Genomic DNA, 12310 nt, shown 5'->3' with positions numbered 1-12310 from the left:
TAACTCACCCTGGGGTCTGTGTGGTCCCTAACTCACCCTGGCGTCTGTGTGGTCCCTAACTCACCCTGGGTTCTGAGTGGGCTCTAACTCACCCTGGGGTCTGTGTGGGCCCTAACTAACTCTGGGTTCTGAGTGGGCCCTAACTCACCCTGGGTTCTGAGTGGGCTCTAACTCACCCTGGGGTCTGTGTGGTCCCTAACTAACTCTGGGTTCTGAGTGGGCCCTAACTCACCCTGGGGTCTGTGTGGTCCCTAACTCACCCTGGGTTCAGAGTGGGCTTTAACTCACCCTGGGGTCTGTGTGGTCCCTAACTCACCCTGGGTTCTGAGTGGGCCCTAACTCACCCTGGGGTCTGTGTGGTCCCTAACTCACCCTGGGATCTGTGTGGTCCCTAACTCACCCTGGGGTCTGTGTGGTCCCTAACTCACCCTGGGTTCTGTGTGGGCCCTAACTCACCCTGGGGTCTGTGTGGTCCCTAACTCACCCTGGGTTCTGAGTGGGCCCTAACTCACCCTGGGGTCTGTGTGGGCCCTAACTCACCCTGAGGTCTGTGTGGGCCCTAACTCACCCTGGGGTCTGTGTGGGCTCTAATGCCCCAGTGTAGTGATCGGGGACACTATACTGTCAAAGAGCACCGTCCTTCGGATGAGACGTTAAACCGAGGTCCTGACTTTTTTTTACTGTTTTTACTGTCACTTGATCAATTTAATGCAGCCTTGATGAACAAAAGTTTATAAATTAAAATAAATAGCATTCATCCTAAACTTTTGAATGGTGGTGTACGTACAGTATATCTTGTCCACAGAATGAATCTATTGACCAATCATGATCAGGAGCTCCAGAGAGTCTTCAGAGTATATATCATTATTACTGCACTATTACTGCATCACTACTCCCCCAACACCTGCGATGAGATGACTAAACGCCTGTGAAGAGACGACTCGACGCCTGTGAAGAGACGACTTGACGCCGGCGATATTTTATGCCCTAAATTAATACCTGATTGACTAACTGTATTTCTTCTATGTACATTTCTGAAATCCACTTTCTGTAAAGCTGCTTTGAAACAATATGTATTGTGAAAAGCGCTATACAAATAAATTTGAATTGAATTGAACTATTACTGCACTATTACTGCATCATTACTGCACTATTACTGCATCATTACTGCATCATTACCTCACTATTACTGCACTAGTACTGCATCATTACTGCACTATTACTGCATCAATATTAATGCACTATTACTGCATCACTACTGCATCAATATTAATGCAATAGTACTGCATCATTACTGCACTATTACTGCATCAATATTAATGCACTATTACTGCATCACTACTGCATCAATATTAATGCACTATTACTGCATCATTACTGCATCAATATTAATGCAATAGTACTGCATCATTACTGCACTAGTACTGCATCATTACTGCATCATTATTAATGCACTATTACTGCATCATTACTGCACTATTACTACATCATTACTGCACTATTACTGCATCATTACTGCACTATTACTGCATCATTACTGCACTATTACTGCATCATTACTGCACTATTACTGCATCATTACTGCACTATTACTACATCATTACTGCACTATTACTGCATCATTACTGCACTATTACTGCATCACTATTAATGCACCATGACTCTATCATTACCGCACTAGTACTGCATCATTACTGCACTATTACTGCATCACTATTAATGCACCATTATTAATGCACTAGTACTGCATCATTACTGCACTATTACTGCATCATTACTGCACTATTACTGCATCATTACTGCACTATTACTGCATCATTACGGCACTATTACTGCATCATTACTGCACTATTACTGCATCATTACTGCATAATTATTAAAGCACTAGTACTGCATCATTACTGCACTATTACTGCATCATTATTAAAGCACTAGTACTGCATCATTACTGCACTATTACTGCATCATTACTGCACTATTACTGCATCATTACTGCACTATTACTGCATCATTACTGCATAATTATTAAAGCACTATTACTGCATCATTACTGCACTATTACTGCATCATTACTGCATAATTATTAAAGCACTATTACTGCATCATTACTGCACTATTACGGCATCATTACTGCACTATTACTGCATCATTACTGCATAATTATTAAAGCACTATTACTGCATCATTACTGCACTATTACTGCATCATTACTGCATCATTATTAAAGCACTATTACTGCATCATTATTAAAGCACTATTACTGCATCATTACTGCATAATTATTAAAGCACTATTACTGCATCATTACTACACTATTACTGCATCATTACTGCACTATTACTGCATCCATACTGCATAATTATTAAAGCACTATTACTGCATCATTACTGCACTATTACTGCATCATTATTAAAGCACTAGTACTGCATCATTACTGCACTATTACTGCATCATTACTGCACTATTACTGCATCATTACTGCACTATTACTGCATCATTACTGCATAATTATTAAAGCACTATTACTGCATCATTACTGCACTATTACTGCATTACTGCATCATTATTAAAGCACTAGTACTGCATCATTACTGCACTATTACTGCATCATTACTGCACTATTACTGCATCATTACTGCATAATTATTAAAGCACTATTATTGCATCATTACTGCGCTATTACTGCATCATTACTGATTCATTATTAAAGCACTAGTACTGCATCATTACTGCACTATTACTGCATCATTACTGCACTATTACTGCATCATTACTGCATAATTATTAAAGCACTATTATTGCATCATTACTGCGCTATTACTGCATCATTACTGATTCATTATTAAAGCACTAGTACTGCATCATTACTGCACTATTACTGCATCATTACTGCATAATTATTAAAGCACTATTACTGCATCATTACTGCACTATTACTGCATCATTATTAAATCACTAGTACTGCATCATTACTGCACTATTACTGCATCATTACTGCACTATTACTGCATCATTACTGCACTATTACTGCATCATTACTGCATAATTATTAAAGCACTATTACTGCATCATTACTGCACTATTACTGCATCATTACTGCATCATTATTAAAGCACTAGTACTGCATCATTACTGCACTATTACTGCATCGTTACTGCACTATTAGTGCATCATTACTGCACTATTACTGCATCATTACTGCACTATTACTGCATCATTACCGCACTATTACTGCATCATTACTGCACTATTACTGCATCATTATTAATGCATTAGTACTGCATCATTACTGCACTATTACAGCATCACTATTAATGCACCATTACTCCATCATTACTGCACTATTATTGAACTAGTACTGCATCATTACTGCACTATTACTGCATCACTATTAATGCACAATTACTTCATCATTACTACACTATTACTGCATCACTATTAATGCATCATTACTCCATCATTACTGCACTATTACTGCACTAGTACTGCATCAATTACTGCATCATTATTAATGCATTAGTACTGCATCATTACTACACTATTACTGCATCACTATTAATGCACCATTACTCCATCATTACTGCACTATTATTGAACTAGTACTGCATCATTACTGCACTATTACTGCATCACTATTAATGCACAATTACTGCATCATTACTACACTATTACTGCATCACTAAGATGCACCATTACTCCATCATTACTGCACTATTACTGCACTAGTACTGCATCACTATTAATGCACAATTACTTCATCATTACTACACTATTACTGCATCACTATTAATGCACCATTACTCCATCATTACTGCACTATTATTGAACTAGTACTGCATCATTACTGCACTATTACTGCATCACTATTAATGCACAATTACTGCATCATTACTACACTATTACTGCATCACTAAGATGCACCATTACTCCATCATTACTGCACTATTACTGCACTATTACTGCATCACTATTAATGCACAATTACTTCATCATTACTACACTATTACTGCATCACTATTAATGCACCATTACTCCATCATTACTGCACTATTACTGCACTAGTACTGCATCAATTACTGCATCATTATTAATGCATTAGTACTGCATCATTACTACACTATTACTGCATCACTATTAATGCACCATTACTCCATCATTACTGCACTATTATTGAACTAGTACTGCATCATTACTGCACTATTACTGCATCACTATTAATGCACAATTACTGCATCATTACTACACTATTACTGCATCACTAAGATGCACCATTACTCCATCATTACTGCACTATTACTGCACTAGTACTGCATCAATTACTGCACTATTACTGCAACACTATTAATGCACCATTACTCCATCATTACTGCACTATTACTGCACTAGTACTGCATCAATTACTGCACTATTACTGCATCACTATTAATGCACCATTACTTCATCATTACTACACTATTACTGCATCATTGCTACACTATTACTGCATCACTATTAATGCACAATTACTTCATCATTACTACACTATTACTGCATCACTATTAATGCACCATTACTCCATCATTACTGCACTATTACTGCACTAGTACTGCATCAATTACTGCACTATTACTGCATCACTATTAATGCACAATTACTGCATCATTACTGCACTATTACTGCATCACTATTAATGCACCATTACTTCATCATTACTACACTATTACTGCATCATTGCTACACTATTACTGCATCGTTACCGCATCATTACTGCATCATTACTGCACTATTACTGTGTTTTTAATACGTGACTCCTGCTTTATTACTGCACTATTACCGTCTTATTACTGCATCATTACTGTATTATTGCTATATTATTGCTGCACTATTACAGTATTATTAATACATTACTGTTGCACTATAACTATTACTGCACTATTACCGCATTACTGCACTATTACTGCATTGCTGTGTTATTACTGCATCATTACTGCACTATTACTACATTACTGCACTATTACTCTATTACAGCATTTCTAATGCATTATGTCTGCATTGCTGAATTATTACTGGTCTTCCAGCTTCAGATGGCATGTTGAATATCATACACTTGCAGTGATTCATGCTTCTTCAACACTTCACTTTCAAACGCTCGTGAGAATGTCAAATCCTCAAATCTCGTTCTGAAGGCCTGATCAAGTCTCTGTATTTTATTTGCTCATGCTATGCGTCGCAGGAAATCAGAGTAACTTGAGCAGCACTATAAATAGCTTTACCCAAATGCACAAAGGAAGCCTTTTGACTGGATTCAGATGAACAAAAATCTGAAAGCACACACGTGATAGAAGTGTGACAGATGAGCCGGTGTCTTTGAGGAGCGCCTGACCCCGAGCCGGATGAGGAACGCTGTCACCCCGGCTTCTGTCAGATTTACGCTGATTATTGCTCTCTATCTATCGGCTGTTTGGAGGTCAGACGGGAGAAAGACACAATATAACACTCGAACTGCTTCTGTTTATGTTTTATTTCACTGAAACCAACAACGCTCAGAAGCTAGACTAAATATTGCACATTCGATATCTAAACAACACAAGCTTGTCCGAAATATAAGCAGCCGTCATTGAGCGAGGAGGAGAAACGCCCCGCCGCCGTCAAACGCGCTGCTTTTGTGACAAATTGGTTGTGAGGCTTTTTCGACTGATGCACAAAGCGCAGAAATCTCCCTGTGACCTGCCCGTGGGACATGACAAGCCCCTCACGCGTCGCTCTATCAAACAGGATCTTTCCAGGACAATGCAAATGATGACAAATACCATCATCCCGCATTATGCGCTTTCCCGCTAATCTCCCTAATTCGGGGGACTGGCAAGGGTTGGGAGGTTTCGGCCGAGGGGCATCAGTGATGATGTCTGACTGAATGATGCCGAAACCCAATCCACACATATCTGTGGTTCTGGTCCGGTGTGTGAGGGTCTCTCCTCATGTCAGGCTGCGTCACATCATCACACGAGACCATCGACACACACGCAGTCCATCCAACACACACACACACACACGAGTGCAGTTTCAGCATCTGTTCAAAAGATGGCAGTGTGACTTCATGAAACACAGAACGATCCAGTCACATCAAACCACTGCTCATTAACACCAGCTAAATAAACTCACCGTTATGAAATTTAAAAGCTTTTTATTAGGTTCACAGGGTTTTACAGTGGTTTAGGCAAGACGAGTTTATTTTTAATATTTGTTTAATTTGCTCTGATAAGGGTGACTGCATCTCCAATGCGGTTTTATTTTAATACATGAGTTTTCACAAAAACATCTCTTTTATATATATAGTACAAGTTTCTGCAGAATGAATATTATCGAATGTGCAATATTTAGTCTAGTTTCTGAGTGCTGTTGGGTTTCAGTGAAATAAAACATAAATAGCAACATTTTGAGTATTTGTACTATTTTTTTTTTTTTGGCCATCCAGGTCATATTTCACACCAATTTAAAATGTGTGTGTTTTATTTAAATAAAGAAAATTAATTCTAATTTAACTTTTTTTTTTTCCATTGACTTTTTTTTCAATTCAAATGTATCTTTACTGTAATTTAAAAAGTCTCATTCTCATTAAGCTAATGCAAAAATGATGTATAATGGTATTGTTTAATTTAGTCTGATTTAAATAAAAACATTGCATTATGTTCATTTATCTGGAAAAAATAACTATTATGTTAACAAAAATCTAATGGTAATCTTTAATGAAAATAATAAAGTTCACAATATTCTGCATTTTGGTTAATTGGCATGAAAATAATGTATAAAAGGGTTGTTATATTTGTGAGTTGGGCGTGTATTTTTGCAAGAATCACACTTACAAAAACTGAAGTATGAATAATGAATCTGCATGAAAGTGAAGATGCTGCAGCTGTCTATTATTCATCCACAGCACTTTTATATCTTGTGCAACGGGCGAGAATGACAATGGCTTATGAAAAATGAACGAGCGAGGTTAAAAGGTACAAGTCAAACGAGAAATTAATGACAAAGTGAGAGGCCAAAAGTAAATGGAACATAAACGTTAATATCTCCATTCAGCTACGGCCATTAAAACGCAACATCTCCCTAATAAATTAAGGCACAATGGTGACGGCCGTCCACTGTTGCATGAGAATGCAATAATAATGTGGAAGAAATGAGTGATAAAGTCTCAGATGTGAGGCTTGGACATCGCACAGGAGCCCGAGGCGCTGAAATCTTCCTGTCTAATTGCCGGCGTTTTCTAGCGTTCGCTCTTCCCCGTGTTTGTCTGCGTGTCAAAGCCTGTCCTGTCAAACGCTGGCGTACAGGAATAACCCTCGTTACCATAGTAATGGGACGGTCGTACGGATCTGGACGAGATGAGACCGGACAGCGCTCGCTGGTCTCCTCAAACACAAGCCACTATTATTGTGTTTTTCATCTTCCATCTTCAATATGCAATTCAAAAATATACGTGCACAGAGTTTTTTTCAAGCTTTTGGTTTATAAAAACATGCACACATTATCCTGTCACAACAACTTTCATTTCAATCTGATTCATATTGCATCTTTGGGTATTTTCAATGAAAATAATCAAGTGTTTTTATTTTTTTTAGCATTTCGGTTATAGGCATGAAGACTGTGCGGTTTCACACATCACAGTTTTCTTTCCCAAACGCTCTGATTCAGAGGAACTGAATAAGCGATGGGTTCATATATATTTCTGCTCTGTTTGTGGAGCCCGACCTACAGTCAAACCAGCATATATCACACACCTTCAACATTTCCCACATTATCACAGTTTATTCGCTATAGTTCAGAAAACATGAGCAGAACTCAGAGTTATCATATCAGTGGATATTTCACAGGTTTTGTCCGTCCTTCTGTTAGACTCTCACACATGAATTATGTTGAATATCTGTCAGCTGTTAAATTTAACTACACAATTAGATAATACCAGTTTAGCTCAACCAATTACCAATCAATGCTTCATGTTGTTCAGTCTGTGGTGTAAAAAGCTGCATTAGTTATTAAAGAAAAAACACTTCAGCAAAACATGATCAGCTCAAAGTGTCCCAATCATTTTTATAATATTTACTGGTAGTCGCTGTATGAAGAGTTTTTGGGTATAATATGTCACAGTTTACTTTATTTTGCTCTCCTCAGTTACATAAATGAACTACATTGTCCTGCACACACTAAATATCAGAATTGATATCTGGTGTGAATAATGTTGGGTTTGACTGTAGTTCCTGTGTCCTGTCGACATGAAGAGCCGCTCAGGCTCCAGTAACACATGATTCATGAGCCATTCAGACACAATTAGGATCAGATGTCGAGGCGAGCACATTAATGAAGGAGTGTGTCGGCAGAAGACCATCGCTCTGACAGATCCAGAGCGTCCCAGTACAAGCTCATACCAGCATCATGAAGCGTTCGGCAGGTCGTGAGATGACGAGTGTGTTCGACTGATTCATGTGTGCATCCTGTCACAAACAACATGAACGCATCGATGCACTGGCTCCTGTTCTGCGGTCTGCACTCGTGACCTTCAGGACACACACATCTACGGCTCCGGCGCGGGTGAGTTAGTGTTTAACCGGTCGGGACGAGGACTCCTCTGAACTCTCCTGGTTATTATTTACAATACACCGGTTATGGTAATTTAACAGTGTGAATATTTCTGCTCGTTCAGTTTCTCTCGCGGCACAAACTCAGAATAAAAGAGAACGCATTTGGGAGGTTTGATTCGTTTACGCAGATTAACTCTTTCAAACAGGTTTACAAACACACACACACACACACACCCACACACACACACACACACACACACACACACACACACACACACACACACACACACACACACAGTTAATTGTTAATTGAATGTTAATTTCACCTGAGGTGAAAATCCAGCTTTTAATGTTGTTTATGTGTCTATGTGGTGTTTTTAATATGCTTTAAGACAAACCATGTGTAAATTCATAAGTCGACAGCATTGCTGAGTATTTTCTGCTTAAAACTGCAGTGAACCAAAGACAGTCTCAAAAACACGCTTTGAAATCGCTGGTGTTTCTGACGTCACAAACTACCTTGTAACCAATCAGATCAACGTGTGATCGTCAACGAGTGGATCTCTGAGTGAGTGAGTGAGTGGAGGCGGGGCTCATTTGCATATTCATAGAACCGCGTATACTAAATGAGCAAGGGTGTCGAGTTACAGTCAAGATATTTTAAGGCATGAAGATTTTTTTTTTGCATGGGAAAATTTTTAAATATTTAATTTGGGTGATCAAAGGTGAGTTTTAAGGGATAAAATTATTGACTACAGGGGGACTTTAATTCTATACATAGCATTTTATATTAATTAATTATAAACACATTGCTGTTTTTACCATGCTCCCTTCTTACTACTTTATTTACATATTAAATTTAACATTACTTAACATTTACAGAATATATATTTTAAATAAATGGGTCCCACTTTATATTAAGTGTCTTTAACTAGGATGTGGATGGATGCTCTCCATGAAATAAGAGTTTTCATCGTATTTTCACGTTTCTGCTGTCCAGTGATAGGAAAGAAAACCTGCCGTTGAGAAACGAATGCAACATTATGGGCTGGTCAGCACAGAACATGGTTTTCCATTAAAAATCAAAGATGGCGCTGCTGTGAATAAGGTTTAAAACTCTCTCGTGAGTGTTTATGTGTGAGCGCTCTGTGAAGAGCATCGAAGGTTTCTATTTACTCCGTGTTTTTGCAGCGTTCAGCTTTTATAGCCAATCACAGACATATCTGTTGAGCGCATGAACGCAATGGCCAATCAGATCTGTTTATGTTAGTCAGAAACAATGTCAATAAGAGATTCACTGCACAGCTTTGTTGATTATAACAGGAGTTTTTGCATTAGCAACCGTATTTAAATGTGCAATTGAATCGGATTGACAGTGAGAATCATTGTAATGGATGGAACAAAGCAATCTATACTGTATGTCAAATGATCTGTGCATTGAATCCTGAAGTGTAAAATAACACACCTGCCACTTTTTCTATGTAATAATGTGTTACTTTGTTCATATTGGGTCTCATTTATGAAACAAACGCACATCAGAATAATAGGCGAAAGGCCATTTCCACACTAAACTTGGGATTTATCCATACGGTCGTGAGCGGTGGCTACGATCAAATCCCTCGTCTCGCGCGCGGGAGCTTTGACTAGCATGAGCATAGTAGATCTAGTGGAGGATTTAATGAGAGCATTTTCTTCAACCCAAGCTCAATCGATCACTAACCGTTAAGAATGCCAATGTTAAAAACTGAATTAGAATAGATGGGTGTGTGTGACATTATTTCCCCGGGGCTTCAGCTTTGTGTGCGCAAACAACAGAACATGAGGATTCTCACACATCACACACCAGCGGCGCTTCTGTGAACCGAGGGAAACTGAAACTAACTATATAAAAGGAATAATATAAATACGACTACACAAAATATATTGAACTTAAATAATTAACAGATTAACAAAAAAAACAACAACTGTGCAACAAGTTCCCTATAGGCTATGCTTGTTTTAATGAAGCTAATGCATGTTTTCTTTATTATTAAATCCAGCTGATCGCGCGCACACACAACATAACATATATTCTAGCGTTGCTAACTTTACATTTTAGCCATTCATCATCCAACCAACTAAAATGCAGTCACCCAAACACTGCTCTACTGAAACGGTGTGCTGTAAAATCAGTGTGTTCGCACAAACACACACGTGTGTGTGCAGATGAAGGATGCGGTGTTACATGGACTCTGGGACTCGAGTGAAACACAAAGCTTTCTTTACATGTACATTCATGCATTCGGCTGACGCTTTTATCCACAGTAACTTACATTGCCTTTCAAGGTTCACATTTACATTCTTATCAGTTCTTGCTTTCCCTGGGAATCGAACCCATGACCTTGGCGTCGCAAGCGCCAGCGCTCTACTGTTTGAGCTACAGGAAAGCTCACGTAATGAATAATAGTTTAGCAATCAACGTTACGTTGCAAATATAGAAACATATTTGAATTTGAGCCGAATGAGATAGGCGAGCCTCGTGCCGCACAGTTTCACTTTAAATAAATTCATTTTGACGATGTTTGTATGTTGTTTATAATGAATGCCACTATAGCCTAATTTGTGTTATATTTCATAATTTAATATATAGTTCATAGCTACTTATTTTTAATTCTTGTTCTGAATACCGTTACATTTAAAGGATTTGTTGTGAGGTGAGAGGAAAATAGCTTATGATATAATGTTTGTAAATGTTTAGTTTTATTTAACAGTATTTAATATGCATATTATGAATGAATATAATTGTTTGTAATTACGAGGTTAGTCGGTGTTTCTACAGTAAGATCAATTTCTCTTTCTTGAGATACTTCCTCTTCTTGGCCGGGTTATGTTTCTCCGAGTCGTCAACATTTTTTTAGGGGCATGATATTAAAATGACGATTGTTTTAAGCCGCCCCATTTATCAATATACGATTGTTCATACAATGGGATTTGGCAGCATGTAAATGTTTCATGGATCACATGTGAACCCTGTCGAAAGATGATTTCTGTGCTCGTTTCTACGTTAGATTGATAAATGAGGCACATTATTACTAGTTTAACAAATTTTAAACCTCTGTAGCAAAAATACACACAGGGTTTGATTCATTCGCACGAATCAATTCTTCTGAACTGATCCATTTCACCGAACTGATTCAAAACTGTCCTTCAACAATCGCACCACATGTAAAGTTAAAATGAATGAAAAGCTTCAGTGTGAGAGCGTGGCCTACAGGCGATGGATGTGTTGCTTATTCTCAGTAACACGAGTTCAAGTCATTCTTTCACTTCTGTTTTACCCGTTAATCAGAGGCAACTCAACTCAGGTCACATAAATGCAATTGCTAAATAAATATTGCTGCTTTTACTAGCTATTGTTATATTGGTACATGAACAAATAAGTAAATAAAAACAAATGTTAAGCAAAATTCTTCAGTATAACAAATGATAAAATATAATGTGATTCTTGTGAAGAATTGATTTACAGTATTCGACTAGCATTTAACTTCTTGCGTTGGAAATAGGGCTGTGAAACGTTTAATTGTGATTAATCGCATCCAAAATAAAAGTTTGTGTTTACATAATATATGTTTGTGTACTGTGTCGAATTATTTTGCCTATATAAATACACACACACGTGCATGTATATAATTGAGAAATATTTGCATGTATATACTGTATATGTACAGTATAAAGATATCATTTATATTATATATAAATATAAATATTTTATA

The 12310-nt window shown here is 37.8% G+C and overlaps 1 protein-coding gene across 3 annotated transcripts in view; it reads right to left on the bottom strand.

The window, feature by feature from the left end:
* Window positions 1-12310, bottom strand: part of dph6 (diphthamine biosynthesis 6) — a 127388-nt gene that overhangs the window by 47843 nt on the left and 67235 nt on the right. The window lies entirely within an intron of this gene.

The sequence above is a fragment of the Siphateles boraxobius genome, unplaced genomic scaffold (genome assembly GCF_051911475.1).
Source record: "Siphateles boraxobius isolate OS27281-9 unplaced genomic scaffold, OSU_SipBor_1 22, whole genome shotgun sequence".
NCBI classification, from domain to species: Eukaryota; Metazoa; Chordata; class Actinopteri; order Cypriniformes; family Leuciscidae; genus Siphateles; species Siphateles boraxobius.
Note: the sequence above shows the minus strand (reverse complement) of the source record. Positions and strands in the feature narration are given on the sequence as shown.